Source organism: Triturus cristatus, chromosome 10, assembly GCF_964204655.1.
Source record: "Triturus cristatus chromosome 10, aTriCri1.1, whole genome shotgun sequence".
Classification (NCBI taxonomy): domain Eukaryota; kingdom Metazoa; phylum Chordata; class Amphibia; order Caudata; family Salamandridae; genus Triturus; species Triturus cristatus.
Window position 1 is genome coordinate 1,057,816,489 of NC_140593.1, and position 22,726 is coordinate 1,057,839,214.

A 22,726-nucleotide genomic window follows, 5' to 3' on the forward strand; every position below is an offset into this window, starting at 1 on the left:
ATTCAGGGAAAATGTTCTCACCAGATGAAGTCAGCTTTGTGAGCATAGTTATGAAGGACAGGGTCGGTCCCAGCTTGTGGGGGCAAAGGAACTTGCGTGGTTTAGCAAAGGAACTTGTGTGGTTTGGCACCTCGATCAAGGGGCATGTCTTCTATGTCTACTAGACAGACAAGTATTGAGGAAAATAAATCATGTCAGGTGATTTACAAAGAGAGACTGAGGCAAACGGATACCGGGCTAATCACTACAGTGGGTCATAGTAATGATCAAAACACAGTGGTGCACAAATCTGGAAGACCGGTCATCTTAGTCTTCCACACAGGAGAAACTCTAGCAGAATTTACCATAAAGAATGACTTAGCACTCACTAGTTATTATTGTTTCTAGTAATATATACCAAACCGTTCAATGTTGAAGAATTGGATCACAACTAAATCACAAAAACGCACAGTCAATGGAGCTTTTTTCTTTAAAAGTTAATTCCTTTATTCATGTTCTTCTCATTTTTAAACCCTTCTTTTTTATTTTATCATAGCCAACATGTTTCACCCAAAAGGACTTCTTCAGGGCTTAGATTAGTGTTATCCTCTGGTTGGCATGATGTCCTAGTGGGCCTTCCCCGCATGGAGCACAATAGAGAAGTCTCAAAAATCTTTCCTGAGCTGGCAGTGCATAAAGACTCAGATCTTAAAATGCTCTAAATTCTTCCAAGCATCCCAGTGCATGTGGAGATGGTTGTTAATCGAAAGAGGCCCTTTTATGAGCCTGACTAGCGTATTTCATCTATTTATCGCAGTGACAAAATCGGGGCAATTTAGATTAGTAAATGCTTCCCCAAGGAGTTCATCACGCTTTGTGTCCTTGGTGTGTAAAATCTCAATCTCTGATAGGATGCAGCTTACAAAGTTCTGTGAGTATTGTAGTTCACAACTGTCTTCCGTGAATAAACAATGGGTCAGATGTATGAAAAAAGCATTTTGTGATTCTCAAATAGCGATTTTTACTGAAATGCTATTTGGTAATCGCGAAATGCTGTGTATGTAGGAATCGCAAATATTTAGCGATTCCTTAATATTACCTAATAGCGATTTGGTAAATAGCGAATCGCTATTAGGTAATATTACTCCATTTGTTCTTATGGTCCAAAAGGCCCATAGGTGTGAATGGTTTTGCATTAGCTAATTTGCAATTACCTAATTGCTAAGCACAAATTAGCGAATGCAAAGCCAAGTGTGCCCAGGGGCCTAAGGCCCTCCTGAAGCACTCAAAAATAAGAAAATGTGCACATGTAAAGCACACATGCCCTGAGGGCATGTGTGTGCTACATGGCACTTTGAAAAATGCTGTTTTGTGCATTTTTTAAAAAGTTTGCACATCTTTTCCATCAACTTGAAGTTGATGGTAAAAGCGTTTCTCTAAATGCACAGTTCGCATTTAGAAAAGGCTTCTTACATGTGCACTAGGGATCTGCAAATTGCGATTCTCTATTTGCGATCACAATTTAGGTAATCGCTAAAAATTGCGATTCCCTAAATTGCGAATCCCAAAATCTTTCATACTTAAGGAGAGGTCATTTTGCATTTGTAAACGGACGAATTTTGCGATTTGCACCGTTTGCGAACGCAAAATTGTTTCATACATCTGGCCCAATGTGAAGAACTCTGTGAGGAAATATTTACTAATCTAAATTGCCCCATTTCTGCCACTGCGATACATAGATGAAATGCACAATTCAGGTTCGCAAAATGGTCTTTTTTAATGACACAAGCACTTGTGTCCTTAAACTGCTCTCACTTTTGGGACCTATTTTTTTGGTCGAGCCTAGGCAGCACATATACTGCTATGCGAGGCATGCTGTATCTAGAATATGGGCCTGTAACACCACAATTGGTTCCTCTTTCTGTCCTCAGTAAATACCGACTTGTGATTGGTTAATTAGCTTACTAGTCCCTCCTTTTTGGCTTTAGTATCCTCCTATAGGGATTCCCCTTGTTAGGTGTGCTCTTCCTTTTACAGGTATTTATGATAATCTGTTAGCACTATTCCTTTTTTGTGGCTTGCCAGCTGGTTGAACAACAACATACTTTGTGCTTATCTTCTCTTGGGTTTGCAGTCACACTCTGTTGCCAGCACGGCACCTTCACCATGCATGTAAAGGGGAACGTACATGGCTAAAATATAATATTCCATAGCACTGACAACAGCCTACATGTTAAGCAGTGCAGTGAGGCAGTCGCAGCCGGGCCACTGGCATCTCCAGATGTGAACACTGAGAGGGAGCACCTGGCTGCCTGCAGAATTCTTTGTAGAAGCAGTTTCCTACTTCCTCCTCAGTCCCTCTCTCCGTCTCTCTGGTATCCAATGAGAGTGTAGGGTTGTACAGCTCCTTCACTGGTATCCAATGAGAGGGTTGTACAACTTCGGATTAGTCTGTCTACTCAAACACATATCGTTCTTGCTCGAGTCATTGTTCCACATCTATTCTATGTAAAACAGGCAGAGGGCAGACATTTAAATTGAGTCAATCTGGATCCAGTGCTGTAGCTGCTTTTCTGGTCTCATCAGTAACTTCACCATTGTAAGTCCTACAGACAGTGCTAAAAGCATCTTCTCTGGTGACGTCCGTAACTGCTTCTTTTGACCCTACTCCAAAAACACTACTCCACCCCCAATCTGCCCCACTCCACCCCACCCCAATCTAACCTTAATCTCCCCCACTTCAATCTTCCCAAATAAACCTCACTCCACTCACCCCAATTTACTACGATCTACTGAACTCCTTTCTACTGCAGTCCACCCAATTTTGCTCCTATCTACCCAAATCTACGCCACACCACTCCAATTTACTTCACTCCAATCTACCTCACGCTACTGTAAACTAATCTTCACCACTCCACGCCACCCCAATCTACTCCCTCCACACTACTCTAACCCAGCCTACCACGCTCCATGCTACCCCAATGTACCCATTCCACTCTACCCCAATCTACCCCACCCCACAGCACGCCACTAACATTTAGCCACGCTAAACAGCAGCCACACTGGTGTACAACATAGCAAAAACATGTTGGCAAAGCCAATAGCTCCCCCATAGTCGAGACCTTTTGGCTTTGTCAATGCTTGTTGAGAAAGTGATCCCAGATGTGATTTAGGGTGTGCAAATGTCACAGATGGTCTCTGTGAACAGGAGGTGGTTATTTGTGGTGTGAAAAGTGGGGCATAACATGTGATATTTGTAAGAGAGAGTGAAAATAGCAATTTCACATTAAGCAAGAGAAATGGTTTTTAATCCAGACTTCTGTTCTTCTTTCCTTTCCTTGTATCTACAGGATTTCACCTTTCTTGCCTTACACCCAGTAGTCTTAAACCTGGGCTTTCTTGGTTAGTCTTCATGAGAAACATCTAAAATGGCCAATGTATTATGAAAGAGATAATGAGTGATAGAGTGCAAAACACTTACACATTTGGTCTCATGTGTGGATGTCAGATGTTTTTGCCCTATTACTGGAGTGGCAACCATTCCGTCCTTACTGACTCTTCATTTGTGGACAAATCAGTGAGCTAGCTAAAGGTAGTGCCACTGGAATTATTGTGACAGATGAGTCTAAATTTTGTAGCAGAATGGACTAAATGCAGCAAGAAAGGGTAAAATATGTACCATTATGTGGCACGTTTTATAGGCTTATTATCTCACAATCATTAATTTTAAACCAACTTGATAAAAAAAGTACCCCATATACCTTGCAAAATACATAGGTTTTTTTTAAAATAGCAAATTATACATACTCACCAGAAGCTATTGAAAATGTTACTCGCCAACAAGTAATGATTTTGTTTTGCATGGAAGCTCATGAACATTATTTTATTAAAGCGTCTCTCGTAATTCCAAGAGCAAAATAATGTGTGTTACATAAGTGTGCACAAGTAGACTTGTTTTTATGGCGGTGCAACACTTTTGCTGCATTTAGCAGAAAACAATCTTCCATGTATATGCTTATGGTAATGCACACTCTTTTGTACTATTGCAATCAGAAGGAGAAATGTAAAAAAGGTGCGCCTCTGTTATTCTGCCTAACAAAGGTCTATTTTTAGAAATGGTCTTTGGTTTTTATTTTATTCTGAATACACACTTAGGCTTTTCAAGCACATCTTGCCTATAAGAAAGAGCCCTGTAGAACCGTAGCATACAGGCTGGACTGACCTTTTATTCCACCAGGCATTTCCCTGGTGGATTGGGGCCTTTACACACCCTTTTTAGAAAGCCCACAGCCCCTCCTGGTGCCTCTGCTCTTTCCACGGCTATCCGAAGGGGCTTCAAGAGAGAGACAGTAAGGGAGGGAGAAAGGAAGAGAGAGTTGGAGAGACCGGGTGATGAGAGAGGGGAGAGAAGTGAGAGGAAGGATGGATGGTGAGAGAGAGAGAGAGAGAGAGAGAGAGAGAGAGAGAGGCCGAGCAGAACAAGGAAACAGGAATCTTTTCAACATTTTTGTAACTGCTTGTTTTGATTACCCAGTAAGGCCCTGGCAGCATATGTTGCATATATATAATGTGAGTGGCCCGCTATAAGGAACTGTGAGATTTAAGACATAAGACCTTAAAAGAGAAATATATTAGTGTTTTTATGTACTCTGGGTGCCCTCTTGAAATATGCTGCTCTCTGCTACCCTCACCATGACGCCGCGCTCGTGCCCACGGCACGCGTTTGTCACGGGAAGAGCCAGGAAAGAGACAGACAACTGAGTTAGGAGGCAGAGGAGCAGTGAGGAGGTCGGGAGGAGAGCCAAGAGTAGAGCAGGAAATCTGAGATCGAGGGATATTGCTGAAGAAATCCTGTGAGGTCGTCCTAAAGTCCCTTGACGGCGCCATCACCTTGTGGCCAACCTGCTCTGCCCTGCCCGAAAGTTAGAGGCTAGAGTTCTGAACATATTCTGGTGTGTCAGACGCCGTTACTGCTGGGCTGTCCGCAGCCACTGTGACTGGATCGTTCGTGGTCGCAGGTGTGCGGCAGGGCAGCAGGGCAGTCGGCAAGCAGTGTCACCCAACTCTAGCTTCAATCATCATCCATCATCCCCTCATCCCTCACAGTTCATCGCGGGTGGAGACAGGGCCTCCATGAGCAGGGGGAGAGGGGAGTGCACCGCTGCTACTGTTCTGGGGTTTCATCAATGTTGGTATAACCACAGTGGATTGACTTGAGCGTCCCGAGTGCTTCTGCTAGAGCCTTGTTGAAGCCCTGTTAAATCCCTGTGGTGCTCCACTTGACCCCAACACCATCCGTGTGGGGACTGGCATGAATAACTATGTCAATGCTGAGCCCTCTTCGTGGTGAGACAGCCTCTGTTTGCCATCAAAGGAGGCCACAATTGGAAACTTTTCCCAGCACACCATGTTCTTTTTTAAGACTCTGGGGGTGTTAAGCCACTGCGAAGATTCGCTGCTGGGGTCTAGTACCCGCAACTCCCCCGCCTGTACTATTGCTCAGCCCTGAGTCTCTCAAAATAAGTCACACAGATCCACAGCACCAGGAAAACGACCCTAGCAATCGTCAGTGCAAGCAAGGTATCAACCCCCTTGGAAAAATCTTGCTTGTCTGTCCTCACTTCTTAGAACTGCCCATGGTACAGTGCCATCTTTGGGTACCTTGCCAATTATATATACAATTATACTCTTCCGACATCTGCATCTTGCAAAAAAAGCTTGTTAAAGGGTTATCTTTCTGATTTGCATGTGCCTGACAGTCTAATGATCTTTTAATGAATTATGGGTAAAAGGAAGAGTAATAGCAAACCTCCTGGGGAGCCAATGGGAAGGAAATCCACTGTTCCCACATTGCCACACTTTGTGACACAGACAACCTCATAGAGGAGGTGGAAGAAATTTTACAGCTGGAGAATTCTTGCTCCAATGGGACAACACAAAAAAAGATGCAAGTGTCCCCTATATTTAAGAAAAAATCTGGTAGACGTACAACTTTGCCACCTGCAGCCCTGGCTCCAAGAACCACAAGAACCACTAGATCCTTGAGAATCAGTGGGGAGAGAACGTTGAAGTCAGTCCCCTCGTGTTTAGATCCCCTACACTTCAATCTATTCCATTTTCCCCTAGGATCCGTGGTCACATGTGCAATTTGATTCTCTGTACTTCAATAAATCAATCAATCAGGGATTTTTATAGCATGGCTACACACCTGTGAGGGTCCCAAGGCGCTGGGAGGTGGCAGGGGGGCTGCCGATCCATCTGGACACTGGGGTTCAGTCAAAGAGCCAGTTCTTGAGATCCTTCTTGAATTGGGTCAGCGACTGGGTTACCTGAGGTGGAGAGGCAGGGTGTTCCAGGTCTTGGCCGCGAGGTAGAAGAAGGATCTTCCTCCGGTTTTTGTCTTGTGTATCTGTGGGACGGTGGCTAGGGCCAGTTGGGCGGAGTAGAGGTGTCTGTGTATGTGAAATGAGAGGTGATGGTTCAGATACTCTGGTCCTGCATCGTGGAGGGCTTTTTAGGAGTGTGTGAAGAGCTTAAAAATGTTATTCTTTTGTTGAGTGGGAGTCAGTGGATTTCTCAAAGGTGTTCAGTGATTTGGCTGTGGCGGGGGATGTTGAGGATCAGTCTGGCTGTGGCATTTTGAATGTTCTGTAGTTTCCTGAGGAGTTTCTTGGTGACGCGGGCATGGAGTGCATTGCCTTAATCGAGTCTGCTGCTGATGAGTGCGTGGGTGACTGACTTTCTGTATTTGGTGGGGATCCATCTGAACGTCTTTTGAAGCAGGTGAAGCGTGTGGAAGCATGATGAGGATATGGCGTTGATCTGGAGGTTCATTGTAAGTGAGGAGTCCAGTATGATGCTGAGGTTTGTCCTTGTGTGGGGGTTCCCAATGTAGCGGGCCACCAGGAGTCGTCCCATGCTGATGGGGTGGGACCCAGGATGAGGACTTTGGTCTTGTCCAAGTTGGGTTTGAGGTAACGGTCTTTTATCAGGTGGCAATGGCCACCATACTGCTGTGGAAGTTGTGTCTTGTGGTTGTGGGTTCATTGGTGAGGGAGAGGATCAGCTGGGTGTCGTCAGCATAGGAGGCGATGTTGAGTCCTTGGTTCCTGATGATGGCTGCGAGTGGGGCCATGTAGATGTTGATGAGGATGGGGCTCAGGGAGGAGCACTAGGGCCCTCCGCAGCTCATCTCTTTGGGTTTTGAGAGGAACGGAGGTAGTCTGACTCGCTGTGTTCGAGTGGATCCAGTCCAAGGCCTTGTCGTGGATGCCAGAGTAGTGGTGTCTCGTGATTAGGATGCAGTGGGAGAGGGTGTACTTGCCGCCAGGGAAGTGGCGCCACAAAATATTGAGATATTTGCCACCTCATCCCAACAGATTATAAAAGCGGAGAATTATGGCGCCCAGATCAAGGATCTGGGCTGCCATTAAAACACTGAGGTCAGAAGTCAAGTTCCTCAGAGAAGAGCTCCACACCCTGCCAAACGCTAAATTATGTGGGCACTCCCAGTAGAGTGGGTCTGGGGGCCATAAGGTCATTTGCAAACAGGGGACTGACGCCCATTATGAATCTCAGCCTAAAGCATTGTTGTCCAGGACAGGTGGTTTAGCTATTCCAGCTATTAGGCCCTTGGGCAATCTGAATAATACTGGGGAGTAAATTAACAATTCCTTCCCACCCCAGGCTGCAAATCAGGCTCTGATCCATGACTTCGCCCAATCCCCTTGCAAACAGTACACCAATGAGAGGGGATCAAGGCTGTGAAGGGGGTTAGTAACCAAATCAGTATATTCACATTTCTTGCCCTCTATTCCCCCTTCGTTGCTCCAACACACGCACCTACAGCTGAGCCATTAATTCCCATATATCCCATGTCACACCCAAATGTAAAAATTTCCATCCACCCAATAAGACGATATTGATCAATGGGGTCCCAAAGCTTTCTCCGCAAGTCAGAGATGATGAGGCTTTCCTGATCAATAAAGCAATCCATTGGATCCGCAGGTTGAAGAAGTGCACGAGTGTAATTAATGCAGATATAAGGGCCTCTAGCGAACCCTTCTCTGAACATCTGGACTGTATTAAATTGCAGTTCACTCACCATTCCTTTCTTAATGGGATGTTCTCCATGCAAGCCCAAGCTTATAACCCCACAACCTCTCAGATCCAACTCAAAAGTGGGATTCCTCCTCCTCATGGAGGTGAGCATCCGCAATCTCCTCGCCTTTCTTGCATAGACTGACTGGAAAGTTCAATGACTATGAGTATCTGTAGCAAACCATCACCAACGCTGCCCTTCCCTTCTCCCCATTCTCAAGTCCTAGACCTACTATTGATGCATTCTAGTGACACTTGTCATCTTGCCATTGAACAATCTTTCAACACACCCTCCACCCCCCAGTAGTCCCTCAACCATGGCACAACACTGTGACATGTACTCAAGCCACCAGGATGTCCAAACTCCACTCACTTTCAACTTGTCAAATTCTTCCATATAGGTTTCTTGGAACATCGCTGCCTTGGGGAGTAAGCTAACCCGGAGGGAAAGGGGACTTTCATTGACAAGGCAGACATAGTCATGTTCCAGAAAACATGGGAAATCATCCCCACCTAAAGGCAGGGCTTTACTACCTACCATGTGCCAACCTGCAAGCCTAAATCAGGTAGACCATCAGGTGAACTCAGAGTCTCTTTGGGGTGTCAGGTTAAACAGTTATCTATTGCCTCCCTAGATATCCTTGGTCTCAAAATCTTCCTAGGACAGAGAGCGATAATTTCCCCAGCCTCTAACCCTCAGTGGCATAGCAAGTAGGTTTGAAAGGAAACTGAGTATACTGTGTGGTAACCTGACAGTGAATAACAACCGTAGAAAGGTTAAGTGGAGGAGTATTGTGGGCAATGAGGGCCTTCACGCCCATATTTATCATAGTTTGAGCCTCACAATTACATTTGTAGCAGATCCAGAGTTAACCCCTGAAGAGATTATGGAAGTCCATACCAAATGGTTTGAGGAGCTAAAAATGCAGTTTTCTACCAAGCCCTTAACCATAAGAAATTCCTTTGGGTGATGGTATAACAAGAACTGTAGAGTGGCAAAAACCCATCTCCTAGGTGTCCTCAGGGCGGGGGGGTTACCGTGAGGTTAAGATTGCCAGATCAGATTACAAGCCGGCCCATAAAATTGTTAGACCTGATTGGGACACAGCTATCTGGAGTGACCCATTAGTTGCTGTGCGAAAGGGAAATCAAAGGGTCTTTTGGCATGTAGTTTCTCACGTCGCAAAGTTCGCCAAGATGAAACCAGTATCTCACATCCTAACACATGATTAGGTGGCCATTTTAAAACCTTATATAGTTGCCCTCTCCCATCTACAAACTGTGAGTCCCTAAACAGATCTGGCCAACCTCAAGCCACTAGTGTTTGCCCACCCCCTCCTAAAACAGATTCTTTCTATGAGGCCGAGATTTTCTTTAGTAACACAGAGGTCAAATCTGCCTTATTTTCCCAGAATCCAGGGATGGCCCCAAGTTTGGACCGAATTCCAGTGGATCTCTTTATTTCAGAACAAGTCATCTGGGTTCCATATCTCACCTACAGTTTTAATGCTATACTGGCAGCCTTTGGGACATGACAGAAGCCATTAGAGACCTGTGTAACACCATGCAGAGTGAGCATACCTCCAAACACAGACAAATTCACCACCTATTAGGCCATTTGGATGGTTACACCAAGGCAATAAACCGTCTGAGCAATGCTAGAGGTGTCCTGTCCAGACGCACAGTGGCCATGCATGTGTAATGGCCCACTGCAGTTCTGATGTAGCCAGGGGATTGGTGCAGGTCACGACTGCTGTAGAACAGTTACAGGCAGCTACTATAGGTGGGACAAGTGTACTGGGTGCAGGGGATAGTGAGGAGGCCTCTAACTTCAGCAGCATCACTGCCCCAGTGACTGAGACCAGACAGGGGAGTGTGAGGCAAGGTACAGTATCCAAGGCCTCATCAAGGGAGGCCAGTGTACACACTACCATTCCAGTGCTGTGCGTGCCCGTAAAAAGTTCATAGTGATGTGATCAAGGCATGCCAATGGGTGAGGTAACCTGTTGCATGTGATGCTCAGTGCAGAAATGTTGTGCATGTTTATTTGAAATCCTATTTTGTCATAAAAATGTACACACATAACATGATGACATCTGGGTGCATACAATTTACCTGAGATTAGGGGGAATAAAACACAGTAGCAAATAAGCCATGAAGTGCATTTTCTCATCATTACTCACCCTAAAAATAATTCCTTGTGATTTCTGCACGACGTTGTCGGCCCTCTGCTGCCCTTGATCCGTCTCCAGCTTGCCGTACCCTACATTGCCCATCTTCATAATCTGTGTCTGGATCAGATATGTCTATTGGTATTCATATTGGTATTCATTTGGAAGTCGCAATGTTGTGCAAACATGGCACAAGTGGCCAAAATTGTACAGAATATCTCAGGCCTGTACTGCAGTGCACCTCCACTCTTATGTAGGCTGCAGAACCTACTCTTCAGTAATCTGAAGGTCCTCTTAATCACGTTGCATGTAGACTTATGCACAGCATTGTATTTCCTTTCACTTTGAGTTGCAGGATTCAGGTATGGGGTGAGTATGAAGGAGCGCACAGCATATGTGCTGTCATCTACAGGGTAAAAGGCAATAGATTAGTCACTGTACTGTTTCACCATATCCAGAGAGTCTACCAAACTGTGTTACATTTGTTTGCCTAGCAGGTATCCTTCGCCAAATTCACCCACAAAGAGACGTGTGTATATACCGCTGGGTCTGAATATGAAAAAATTGTGTGTACGGCCATGGAATTTTGCCACTATGTCAGTTATTATGTGTGAGGCATTACATATGACCTTTATATTCATTGAATGAAAGGATTTCCTGTTCCTGAACACGTACTCATTACCTGAGGGGAGACAAATGGCTACATGTGTACCATCAATGCACCCAATTACATGTGAGAATTGGGATATCTGGTAGAAGTCTAATTTGGTCTGCTGCAAATCCTGTGGTGTAGTGGGGAATCTTATGTAATGGTGCATCCTCTGGACCATTGCATCCAAGAAGGCTTTCAAAAAGTGCAAAAGCGCACTTTGGGAGACCCCTCCTGCTGCTGCTGCTATTCAAGGAAATGGCCCAAATAGGGTCACCCGGGTCACTCATGACCACCTCTCAGCCTTCCATACTAAATGAAGAGTCGCTCCGACAGTAGAGAATACAAACTAATATCTATTTATTCAGGTACACTCAGAGTGGAGCCCAGTCTGCCCAGTTGCTTAGGAGTGCTGCAGAGGGACTGACATCAACAAGCATAACGATACATTATGTACACTTCGAAACCAATAAGAGCACGCCCACCATGGAATTTTCCAAGCAGATGCAGCTGGACAGTAAATTACAAAGGAGTAAGTTTCGCTTCTGATGCCGGGCACACATTAGCCACTATTCAAGGTCACTCTGTTTGTGCCTAAAACTAGACAAGTGGGAGAAGGCCTATATCTAACAAGAAAGGTATGCGCTCATAAGAACAATGTAGTCATTAGAAAAGCAGAACTTAGCCTCTAAAGAAAAGAAACTCAAGAGGAGCCTTTTCTCGGAAATGGCAAAGGATTAGTTTCGATCATGATTTAAAATGACACCCATACACAAAATGGTGCTGCGAATGCTAACTAACATAAAACAATGCAAAAGCATATTTTTCTATTCTAACAGACCCACCTTTAAACATTTTTGTAAAAAAGCAAAATACATATAATTCTATACATCACAAGTGAACTGCTTTAGGAGCACTCCATGTCTTCAGCATCAGGAAGGGAAACAGTAAGGAGGGAAGAAGTCTCAAAAATCCCCTCATTAATTTGCATGAGACCTGCTACTTCTTTCTGAATCATAATTGTTGCATCAGTATCATGAATCTACATCTTCTTAGGAGTGAGAAAGGTGGTACAATAAGAGCAACAAAAGGGGAGACACTGGACTAAAACACAGCAAGAGATCAAAATCACAATAAAATAAATCACCTTTTCAAGGATCCAACCCAACCACCAAAAAGTGACCAACTCCAGATCCCACTCTCCATTCCTTTAGCATTCTCTAGAATGTCTAAAATGTGTTGGGTAATGTTCCTTTCCATATTGGTGATCCCGACCACACACTGGTCTCCTACTACTGCGCACACACCGCTCTTAGCCAAGATAAAATTATCTGCATATCTAGTCTGCTCAGAATATATTAGCATACTTTCCAATTGGGTGGTGATTAGGCCTGGGCGGTAAATTGCGTTCCGCTCGCGGAATTTGCGGAATTTTAGCAATTTCGCGTTCAGCGGAGAACGCGGAATTGCCAAATATTCCGCGATCCGCGGCTTTGCGGAAGTATTTGCTTGTTCGTGCATTCAAAATGAATGTTCGCGAGATATTTCCCCCCGAGCACATAAACAGCGTTCGCAAACAGGAAAAAAGCATCGCGAACGGGCGGAACAAGAAATTTCGCGTGTTCGCAGAACTCTGCGTGTTCGCGGAGATTTTTGTACCGTTTTGCGGAGCTTTGCGTAGCACTACTACGCAAATTCCACCCACCCCTAGTGGTGAAGTCACGCAGAGCCACTACTGTAGAATTAGACAGTATCTGCAGCTTACATCCCAAATATTCTCTAGATCTTTCGCCCCTGGCCATAGCAGTGCCACCAAAGGTAATAATGGAGGAAAGAATTTCCCCACAAGTGATACCATTACTATAAAATAATTGGCTTCAAGGTCTGTCACTCCCTTACAGAAGTCCTTTGTCAGCATTCTTTTAACCCATCTTACCTTAGGCTTCGCATGTTTACATGGCACACCTTTGGGCAATACCATCCCAAGGGCCACATCATGTGTATACCATTATTGACATTTGAATATGTTCCATGAGACATGAAGAAAACCCCAGGGTGTGTATAAAGTGCGATGCGGTGCTGAGTTGATACCGGACACTGTTACGGTCACGATACACGAGTGGAAGTGACTGGGAAAGCCAGTGAAAGAGTGATTGAATACACACACACAAGTGCTTGAGGGTAAAGGTATGCCCATGGTGGGCAACGTCCCGGAAATTTTAAAATAGACAAGTTTTGGTGCAGGGTGGAGTGACTGACCCACGTCCTGAAGAAATTGCCGTGAGTTTTTCTCCTGTGGCAATGAAACATGTCGGCTTTTTAATGAGCAGACACACAGCACTGAATAAAGATTGTTACAAGTGTGATCTAGCTCAGTTTTAGATTGGGACTAGGGGAGCAATATTCTGACTCCTCAATCTCAACTGTGGGGTTGAACCTGTTGCATGAGTCGGTGCACAGATAATCTTTGTTTCACACCCTAGCACCTTGTCTTTATGGGTTTTTCTTACTTTTCTATACACTTTTTTGCTTTGGAGTGGTGGTAGCTGATGATGAGACCTTGAGGTAGCAGGCGAGTACCTTCCTGCTTTACCCTCCTTGGTGTTACTACCGTGAGGCACCACCAATCCCTTTTCACATTTTTTCTATTCCTCTGTTTTGTTTCACTACACAAAGGGTAATTGGAGACACAGGTCACTCTCTTTACAGACAGATTTTAACTCTCTCTACATTTTGGTGATTCGCTCCTTAGTAGCACAGATGGTGTAACCGCTGGCTTAACAGATTGTCTAAACGTATGACAACAACTGTTTTAGGATTTCGAGTATTGATATCACCGTGTGAACAGTTTCTTTGTTGTGTATAAGTGTGTATAAATAGACCTATCATAATCTACAATAGAATACCTGGAATTCCACCCAACAGTACTGGGGTCCTTTGGATTTACCATAGACTATGTGCCTTTATGCAGAATTATTCCTGAGAAGTTAACGTACAAAATTAGATCAGTAAAATTGACAATTGGACAACATGCAGCGTAATACCCAGCTTCTCGGGGAACTGTCAATTCTTTATAATGGTAACCTCCCAAGGTAATATTCTGTTTTTCCATATAGAAATTGTCACAATAAGTGTTGTTGTTACACCCTGGATAACCTACGCTTCATGTATTTCTGTGGTATAGGCAAGGACCGGGATAACCAAATTCAAACACTCCTTGCACTTCTACGAAATTAAGGGGTCGAGTATAAGTGTAATTAACAGTTGACAATGGCTATGCTGTCCATAAGCTAGTAACAGACTCAGTAGGGTAGCAAGCAGTACCTTCTTCAAAAAACCTTTTATGTGGGTCTAGAAATACATTACTCGGGGCTGTCCTTTTTGTGCGGACTTGAGGAGCAACCTTATTCTTAGTACATGACGGTGCATCCTGATCAAGTTCCAAAACCCAGGACACCCCACCCAGAACCAATAGCAGCAAAATCACAATGTACGTGTATGAACAGGGGAAATCACTGCCCGCTCTTTGTCTGCAACCATTCTGCCAAAGGGATGTATAGCAAATAATGAAACAAGGGGGAGAAATGCCAGCAAGAAGAATATACAAGTTCCCAGTGTCCGTTAGAGCCTCACTGGTACAGGCTCCTATTGTCCATCAAAAACGTTGGCGCTCTTGAGCACCGGCGATGGAGCTTGTTCTGTCCTAAGCTCATGTTCCCACGTCGACCAGGAAAATGTACTCCCAAGTGAATACTTTGATCTATCCTGTCCAATGTTCAAAATAGTGCACATATCTCACATCACCCTAAACTGACTCCGTTGGTACCATAGCAAAGTACACCAGTCCATCCCTAACTAATCTTTCTTCACCTTTGGTGCACTGTTCCCCAGCCGAGGGCACAAATTGTACCTAGTGACTCCAGGCACAGAAGTGTCAGTGAAAAGGGGCTCCTGTTTAGCTCGTATTTCTGGAGGAACTGCTGCATTCAGCACTTCATCATTTTCCTCATCCGTTCTTGTCCAGGTCAGCCTGGCGTTGCTGAAGGGGACAAACCGAGGCACCGTCTCACACTCGGAGTCCCCTAGTCCATCCTTCACCCATTGATCATAGGGCAAAGGTAGAGGTATCCTGCGACAGTGAGTCGCGTGCACACAGTTCTTAGGGCCGGCGACCTTGACTGCTGTGCGCGTTGATGGAAGGACCTGCTCTGGTCCCTTCAAACCATGGCTCAAAACTGTTCTTCCGCTCAAAACTCTTGATGAAGATAAAGTCATCAGGCTGGATATCATGTCCAGGCCCCTCTGGTGTAGCTGGCAGGGCTTCCCGGACCTGTTGGTGAATAGAACACAAACTTTCAGTTCACTGAGCAAGATAGTCAATCAACAACGGGTACTCAATATCAGAAAACCATTGCGGGTGTGGGAAGTCTCAGACATTTGCCGGGCGTCCAAACACGACCTCATACGGTGATAATCGCCCTAGAATGTGCTGTTGTTCTTGTCGACAAAAGAGCTAACGGTAAAGCATCTGGCCACTGTAACCCTGTGGTCTCCTGAATTTTAGCCAATTTAAGTTTGAGAGTACCATTGTACTTCTCAACTAAACCTGCTGACTGTGGATCATTGGCAGCATGGAACTTCTGCTTAATACTCAAACCATCACAAATCTGTTTCCTGTTTACTACCTGGTTGGATTACCTGGGCTTGCTCGAGCGGGGGTTGAGCGCTGCTCTCCTTCAGCGCATTAGTTTCTGTTGCGGTTGTCACTGCCTCTTCCCCTGTTTCCTCATGCGCATTTGAACTCGGCGCTAGTCGTTCCTGCCTTCTTTGGACCTTCGCGACCTGCCTCATTGCTTCGATTCCTGGATCCTGCTCTTGTTAGCGGTCTGACGGCGCTGCCATGCCAGCGTTCTTCCCGGCGGCTTTTCTCGCCGCGAAACCTGCCTGGAGGCGTTTTGTCTTCGGTGGCGGCTTTCCTTGACGCAATACTTGCTTGGAGGCGTTCTGTCTTCCCGGCGGTTGTCCTTGCCACTATACCTGCCTGGAGGCATTTCTTTTGTTTCTTTAAGTTGCGGCTTCCGCCTCCTGCTATGCTATGCTGACAATAGCCGCCCGCATTCCACGTACCGCTACTGTGAAGTAACAGGAGCTCCTTCTCTTCTGTGGCAGATAAGTATTGGGAGCGTGTTGTGTGCTGAGCTTCTTAGCTGTTACGTGACATTCTGTTATCCCAGTAACATTTCCTATGAGCACTTTTTGGTTCTCTCTTTACTTTTGGATCTGCTTGTTTTCGGGACATGTTAGCCTTTGAGTTCTGTGCTTCCTGAACTCCTCTCGTAGGCTTGGTTCTCTCCTGCTGTTCTTCCGACTCCTGTGAGGCAAGCGGTGGAGCTGCTGGGTGTTAAACACACTAATCCCTTGCAACGTAATTTGGGATCACCGCCAGGACTGCGAGGACCAGGGCGCCTAGCGCCAAGATCATCGGCAGCACCTGGGGACCTCTTCCTGACTCCTCCTCCTCCCCTGACTACATACGGTACGCCTTTTCCAGCGCGAGCGGGACGCGAGCGGGGCGTAGACCGGGGCGAAGCCCGGGCCAAGGGTGGGACCGTTTGAGCCTGTAGAGACTGGACTGGACTACCCCCTGTGTATTCCCGTAGCACAGCTGGATAAAAGTAACCTTCTCGTCATTGGTGGGAGGCATGCCTAGGGGTAAAAGTGCCGTAGTTGGTACTACTATGGCAGGTACTTTGGACAATTTTATTGTAAGAGCTGCTAATCTCCTAGAACGAGAAATTGATCTTACAGAGCGTCGTCTTTCTTTGGATCCTACTTCTAACAAACGTTCATCTTTAGGTAAAATTGCTTTGTCTGTTACACCCAAGGCAAATACCACAAATCCTATTCGAACTGACCTCATGGTTAGTGAGGATGAAAGTAATGACGCTTGTATGGACTTAATGATGGAAAGAAAGGTCAGTAAAGCAGCTAGAAGTACAACTAGGCCTGCAATTACTACGGCTGAGCTTATGAATAGCCAATCAGAAGGCGTATCTACCCGAGCACAAATACACGCCGTTTCTGAGGTTATTCCTTCCTCTTCTGCCTTAACTCTAGGAGCCAAACCAAAACAGAAACCTGCCCCGCGAGGAAAAAAGGGGAATGAATTAAGATCGACGAAATCTAAAAATACCAAACTTGCATCTAATTATTCTTCGGATGCCGTCGATCAACCCCCGACTGAAGTAACTGTAGATTTAACCAGACAACTTGATGATGGTTTTTATTTAAAAATAGGGGAAGTTTTAGCACTTTCAACTCGCCCGATCCTGGATAGACTCAATCTGATTGAAGAGCGCCTTAAGAAGCTTGAACAGATTGCTTCATCTAACTTTGAATTCAATCAATCGTTGAAGACAAATTCATCTAGAGAACTCTGTGAACATCTCTCTCTTGGCAATTTAGTGAGTAACTCCAAGGAGAAAACTCTTGTCCCCTCGGTTACGTTCCCTTTAGACCGGCAAATGGGATTATCCCGGGATAAAGGAGAGGACACAGCCTGTAACAAAAATACCATAAACCTCTGTGGTCCCAAAAATCTATCCACAAGAGTAATGTCCCCGCAGAAATCCTCTGATGTCAACGCAAAAGTTAAAAGTGGTATGGTACAAAACATAAATGAAACGGTAAATAGATCTGATTCTAATTATGATGGTGCTCACAAGCTACCTAGTTTAGACTTGCCGCCAGAATCCTCGCCGTACGTTATCGTACTGACAGGGGTACCTGGTTTGAAAGAAAACACCATCGAAACATACTATGAGCTGAAGAATAAAATAATGCATTGGCTCAATACTAACCGACCACTCCCTCCTCACACACACACTAAAATCTTGTTTGCCCGGAGTGTCAGTTGGGTGGGCAGAAGGAACAAAGACATATCGGGGGATTGTATTGTCGTTAATTTTAAGGATACACAGGCTGCAAAATACATCCAGCAGGCACGACCATTTCTGCCTTACTCAAGTATCATTCCACTTCCCCTTGCCTATTTTTACCCTCACCAAGCAAATAATAGCATGTGGGAACAAACACTAATTTCCAAAGAGGCAGGCCGGCCCCAGTTGAACAGGGTTGGCTGGAGGCCTTTTCAACAACAAATAGATTTAGCTGCCTGGATATGGTGACTGACTACCCCTAAATCCTACCGCTTCTGAACTCACACGGGAGGTCGCAATTGAGGACGTGTTAATTTTGCCTCCTGACTCACGCCCTGTTCAATTGCTAATTTCCCAACAGCATAAACTTGAAAACATTCCTATTATCATTGAGGGTGAGGAGGAAGTTAACTATCATGCACTGCCTGAAAGAGGAATTTCTGAATGTGGGGTTTCCTGCGAAACTATCAATGTGAGATCATTGCTAGAGGGAGATACAGGTTCTGATTTTACACTTTTGTCTTGGAACGTTGCAGGGCTGTCTGCTAGATTAGGGGATTCAAGTTGTATCTCGTTTTTAAAACAGTATTCGATTATCTGCCTACAGGAATGCTGGACGGTTGACCCTATTCATATGAATGGTTACCGTACTTTTCACACGCCGGCAATCCTTACATTAAGAGGGAGAAATAAAGGGGGCTTATGCACCTATGTATCAAACTGTCTAAAAGAAACTAAAATTTCTTTTCTCCCAGTTTCTGTCTTCTATCATATACTGTCTTTAACGTTTGGGGGCAAACAAAATATAATTTTGATAAACTTCTATAATAACATTCCGAAGGAAGCATGGGCCTCGACTTTCAAAGAACTACACGAGACCCTTAAAAATTTAGATGAAAAACAAGGCCCTGACCCCTGTGTGATCTGGACTGGCGATTTCAATCATTTTATATGCCCATCTAGTAACCAAAATATCTGCGGATTGGGAGAGGTTGATGATGTCCCTTCGGCACACTTCTCCCACACACCTTTGGGTAATTCCTTAAATGATATACTTTTTTCTTTGGATTTGGGTTTCGTAAATGAACTTTGTTCTCCACCAGTCCCTTTTAACCCTACATTCATAGGAAGGGGCTGCAAATCAGTTATTGACTTTATGTTAATTTCCAAACGATTTCGTTGTTATATTCGCTGGTTTAAAACATGTGAGTTAGCAATGAGTGATCATTTGCCCCTTAGTATGTCCTTTACCATCGCGAGGGAAAAAAGCAAGTCAGATACAACAGTCCAGAATCTATATAACTTTAGACTGGAACTTGCTAGGAAGAATGGTTGTACCCTAAAATGGGACAAATTGGAACCAGTGGCCTTCCTTAGAAAATTAATTTGTTCTAAAGAAGTGGAAATTAATATCTGTCTCTCTGAGAACGAGGAACCCTCTAAAATTCATGATGCTTTCCTTAGTATTTCTGAGGAAATTAGAAAGTTACTCCTGAAACCTCGGAATCCTGGGGTGAGTGGGATGAAGAGATGGTTCGATAGAGAATGTAGCAAAACTCATGCTCATCTAATGACCCAGTTAAAACGAGACCCTAGGGTCATGGTCGAAGTTAGATCTGCCAGATCTGCTTATCAACAGGCAGTAAAAAACAGGAAAAAACAAATTAAACAGGAAGCCTGGCACACCCTACGGGAAGCTTGCCTTCTAAAAGATAGTACTGCTTTTTGGAAAGCGGTGAATGCCCCTTTTTTCAACGATAATACAACAGATTCTATTGAAGTAGCTATCACTGAAGAGTCATGGGTGACCTATTTTCGGGAGCTCTACCAAGAAGACTCTGCGGCAGTAGTAGAAACGGGGCTAAATCCTAGATTTCAGGCTACAGTATCTTACCCAATAAATGTCGACTTCTCCTTGGAGGAAGTCTTGACTGCTATCGACAAGAGTCCAGCGGGAAAAGCTCCGGGCCCGGATGGAATTCCCGCGGACATTTTTAAGGCTAATACTAAGCTATGGCCCCACTTTTAACTAATGTCTTTAACAGCTTCACCATAGTGGGCTTCCCACTGACTTGGCAGGAAGCCATCGTGGTGCCCATTTTCAAGAAAGGAGATCGTAATATACAGAAATGTTATAGACCGATCTCCTTACTTGATTCGCTCATGAAGATCGCTGGGAGAGTTATACTCAACAAATTACAAATATGGGTCGATGAAAGAGGTATTCTCTCTCAGTTCCAATATGGTTTTAGGGAAGGTATGGGAACAACTGAGCAAGGATTGAACCTAGCACTCCTAGTAGCTAAATACGTCGAGGCCAAAAATGAAAATGTATTCCTTACATTTGTGGACTTAAGTTCGGCCTTCGACTGTATTAACCACAATAAACTCTGGCAAACAATGCAGGACATGGGAGTGGACCTAAACCTTCTAATATTCATTAGAGAATTATACCGAGAGGCAGGTGCTAGGGTTCGCTATGGGGACAAGGGGGATTGTACTTCCAAATTCCCTATAGGAAAGGGTGTGAGACAAGGCTGCATTTTAGCTCCTTTTTTGTTTAATTTATATATCAATTCGGTAGCATCTCATCTCCTGGAACACATGCAAGATTATCCTAAAATTGGCAATTCCTACATCCCCATTCTTTTATACGCAGATGATGCTGTAATTATGGCCCGGACCCAAATGGGTCTTCAGAGATCGATTAATAATTTTTCAGAATATATGGGTAACAGGGGTCTAAAGATTAATATAAGTAAAACCTTTAACATGTGCTGCACTAAAAAGAAGAATCTTAATTGTAATTCTTTTTTATCTAACATAAAAATTGCGACTGTAAATACTTTTTCTTATCTAGGTATTCATTTTGACAAGAAGGGCACTTGGACAGCTGCAGGCGAGACACGAAAATTAGCATTTTCACGAGCAATAGGGGCTGTCAAACATTTTTCCTATAAGGTAGGAGGTCGCCCAGTACCTGTCTTAATAGATATTTATAAATCTAAATGTGTGTCTATAGCGCTATACGGTGCAGGAATCTGGGGGATAGTTAATACCCCAAGCATTCAGACTTGTCAGAATGCTTTCCTCCGTTACCTATTGGCTGTGCCTGGGTCTACTTCCTCTTATGTATGTCACCAAGAGCTGGGCGTACGATATATTTCGGATCTTATTAAACTGGAGCCTATCTTATTGTGGCATAAAGTTTGGTTTGGCAATGAGACAGGCCTAAATAGGGATATAATAAGGGACTGCTTAGGTGTTGATGGGGCGACAAAAATCTCATGGTTAAATATACTTAAAAAATTTCTTTGTGGATATGGGCCATCAGGAATTCTTTGACACTCCAGATAGCATGGCGGGTCTGTCAAGAAAAAAGCTCAAGCAAACGTGCCTGCATTTCTTAGCGAAAAAACGCTGGCAGATAGAGAAATGCAAGAGTACTGTCATGGCCAACCACCTACTCATTCAAAATCAAGGAATTCAGCCATATTTGAATTTAGTCCCTAGTTGTTACTCCCGAATGCTATTGTCTCGTTTCAGGGCAGATATCTTTTTTAGATTGGTTACCTTCCCTGAGCCGAATTGTTGGCTAAAGGAATTAATTCCCTGCCCTTGCGATTTGGTTTCTGTCCAATCTTCCCTTCATTGTATTCTTTTTTGCAAATATTACTCAGAACCCAGGAAAAGTATTCTTCGACCTATTTTAAAAAAATTAGGCCTGAGACAATGCAGAGTGGCTTTGGTCAGATTGCAAATGTTAGATGATGAATTTCTTATTTCCTCAATGTCAACGTTTCTTAAAACTATTATAAGATTCAGGATCTCTATGAATTAGGTCTTTTTTATATGGAAAAAACCTGTTTTTACTTTTAAAAGTCTAATTGTTTTACCTATTATGAATGAAATGTCATATATGTGTGCTTTTATGGTTTTGTTTTTTAAAATCGAATAAAGCTGTTTCTGAACTCTGAACTCTGAACTTCTGCTTAATACTCAAACCATCACAAATCAATTGAATCACTTTGGCATTTAAATGACTTCCTTTATCACTCCAGATCAAACGGGACAAGCCAAAATAAGGAAAGAACTCCTTCAGGAGTACCTTTGCAGTTGTAATGGCTTTATTGTCTTTGGTAGGATAAGCCTCAACCCATTTACTGAATGCACAAACAACCACCCGAGACATACTTCAAATTATTGCATCTGTCCAATTCTATGTAATCCATTTGAAGGACCTCAAAAGGGAAAGTGGGTGGTGCAAAATTACCGGGTGGTGTACGAGTACCTTTTCCAGGATTGTGCATCATGCACACCATGTAATACTTCACTAGATGTGCAGCAGTTTTCGGTATATTATCATTCTTCTATACGGGGTCTAACAACTTGCAACTCCCCTTAGCACTAATATGGGTTAGGCCATCTGCCATTGTGACTACAGAAAGAACATATGAGTCTGGCAACATCCATCTCTGCTTCCCTGACTTATCAATCCAACATCCTTCATCATTCAATTGAGCTGTAATTTCTTGCCATACTGCTAACTCCTTTATTGTGGCCTCACTTTGCATCTCTTTCGCATTCTCAAGTGTATCCTCTAACATGGTAATTTCAGGCACCCACCCAGTGGGACCTGCTACAAACATTTTTTCATTTTAGTCCGGGCTGTTTCCTTAGCTGTCTGATCTGCAAACGCATTACCCCTACCCACATCATCAGTAACTTTCCGATGGGCACTGCACTTTACTATGGCCAATTTCTTAGGGAGTGTCGAAGCAGACAAATGCCTCAATATAAGGTGCCCATGCTGAATCTTAGTGCCATGCGAAGGATGAAACCCTCTCTCAGCCCAGAGTCACCCAAAGTTGGGCGCAACTCCGAAGTCG

At 44.2% G+C, this 22,726-nt stretch overlaps 1 protein-coding gene across 1 annotated transcript in view; it reads left to right on the forward strand.

The window, feature by feature from the left end:
• The window catches only part of LOC146796559 (cytochrome P450 3A21-like), a 426,463-nt gene that overhangs the window by 85,972 nt on the left and 317,765 nt on the right, over positions 1 to 22,726 (forward strand). The gene's annotated exons all lie outside the window — the stretch shown is intronic.